This window comes from Nycticebus coucang, chromosome 9 (genome assembly GCF_027406575.1).
Source record: "Nycticebus coucang isolate mNycCou1 chromosome 9, mNycCou1.pri, whole genome shotgun sequence".
Lineage (NCBI taxonomy): Eukaryota > Metazoa > Chordata > Mammalia > Primates > Lorisidae > Nycticebus > Nycticebus coucang.
Window position 1 is genome coordinate 22541754 of NC_069788.1, and position 2484 is coordinate 22544237.

Here is a 2484-nt window from a genome sequence, read left to right on the forward strand (position 1 = left end):
AGAAGAAAGGATTTCTGACATTGAAGATAAAGTCTTCGAACACTCCCAATCTCTCAAAGAGGAAGAGAAATGGAGAGCAAAAACGGATCACTCACTCAGAGAGCTCTCAGATAATTCGAAAAAAAATAACATAAGGGTTATAGGAATTTCGGAGACTGATGAAGTGGCAGCCAAGGGCACAGAGGCCCTTCTACATGAAATTATGAAAGAAAATTTTCCAGACATGCCTAGAGAATCTGAAATTCAGATAGCAGACAGCTTCAGAACCCCAGCACGATTCAACCCCAATAAGCCATCTCCCAGACATATCATAATTAGTTTCACTAAAGTTAACATGAAAGAGAAGATTCTCAAAGCAGCCTGGCGAAAGAAAACTATAATGTACAAAGGTAAGAATATTAGAATAACTGCAGATCTCTCTGCTGAAACTTTTCAAGCCAGAAGAGGCTGGTCATCAACTTTTAATCTCCTAAAGCAAAAAAACTTTCAACCCAGGATCTTGTATCCAGCTAAACTGAGTTTCATCTATGATGGAGAAATTAAATACTTCAATGACATTCATATGTTGAAAAAATTTGCCATAAGTAAACCAGCTCTTCAGGATGTTCTCAGACCTATCCTCCACAATGACCAACCCAATCCTATACCACAAAAGTAAACTCACTCAGAAACTTCGGATCAAACTCCAACATCCACACTGGCGAAAGGATTAAAAATGTCCACTGGACCTTTGAAAAACTCGATACCCAAAATTCCACCAGACTTATCCTTACTCTCCATCAATGTGAATGGCTTAAACTGTCCTCTAAAGAGGCATAGGTTAGCTGACTGGATACAAAAACTTAAGCCAGATATTTGTTGCATACAAGAGTCACATCTCAACTTAAAAGACAAATACAGACTCAGGGTGAAAGGATGGTCATCCATATTTCAGGCAAATGGTAATCAGAAAAAAGCAGGTGTTGCAATTTTATTTGCAGATACAGTAGGCTTTAAACCATCAAAAGTAAGGAAGGACAAGAATGGTCACTTCATATTTGTTAAGGGTAATACTCAATATGACGAGATCTCAATTATTAATATCTATGCACCCAACCAGAATGCACCTCAATTTATAAGAGAAACTCTAACAGACATGAGTAACTTGATTTCCTCCAGCTCCATAATCGTTGGAGATTTCAACACTCCCTTGGCAGTGTTGGATCGATCCTCCAGAAAGAAGCTGAGCAAAGAAATCTTAGATTTAAACCTAACCATCCAATATTTAGATTTAGCAGACATCTACAGAACATTTCATCCAAACAAAACCGAATACACATACTTCTCATCAGCCCACAGAACTTACTCCAAAATTGATCACATTTTAGGTCACAAGTCTAACCTCAGTAAATTTAAAGGAATAGAAATTATTCCATGCATCTTCTCGGACCATCATGGAATAAAACTTGAATTGAGTAACAACAGGAATCTGCATACCCATACAAAAACATGGAAGTTAAATAACCTTATGCTGAATGATAGCTGGGTCAGAGATGAGATTAAGAAAGAAATCACCAATTTTTTGGAACAAAATGACAATGAAGACACAAGCTATCAGAACCTCTGGGACACTGCAAAGGCAGTTCTAAGAGGGAAATTTATAGCACTGCAAGCCTTCCTCAAGAGAACGGAAAGAGAGGAAGTTAACAACTTAATGGGACATCTCACGCAACTGGAAAAGGAAGAACATTCCAACCCCAAACCCAGTAGAAGAAAAGAAATAACCAAAATTAGAGCAGAATTAAATGAAATTGAAAACAAAAGAATAATACAACAGATCAATAAATCAAAAAGCTGGTTTTTTGAAAAGGTCAATAAAATAGATAAACCTCTGGCCAACCTAATCAGGAAAAAAAGAGTAAAATCTCTCATATCATCAATTAGAAACAACAAAGACAAAATAACCACAGACTCATCAGAAATCCAAAAAATCCTTAATGAATATTACAAGAAACTTTATTCTCAGAAATATGAAAATCTGAAGGAAATAGACCGATACTTGGAAGCACGCCACCTTCCAAGACTTAACCAGAATCAAGTGGAAATGTTGAACAGACCCATATCAAGTTCAGAAATAGCATCAACTATACAAAACCTCCCTAAAAAGAAAAGCCCGGGACCAGATGGTTTCACGTCAGAATTCTACCAAACCTTTAAAGAGGAATTAGTACCTATATTACTCAACCTGTTCCAAAATGTAGAAAAAGAAGGAAGACTACCCAACACGTTCTATGAAGCAAATATCACCCTGATCCCCAAACCAGGAAAAGACCCAACAAGAAAAGAAAATTATAGACCGATATCACTAATGAATATAGATGCAAAAATATTCAACAAGATCCTAACAAACAGAATCCAGCAACACATCAAACAAATTATACATCATGACCAAGTTCGTTTTATCCCAGGGTCTCAAGGCTGGTTCAATATACGTAAATCTATAAA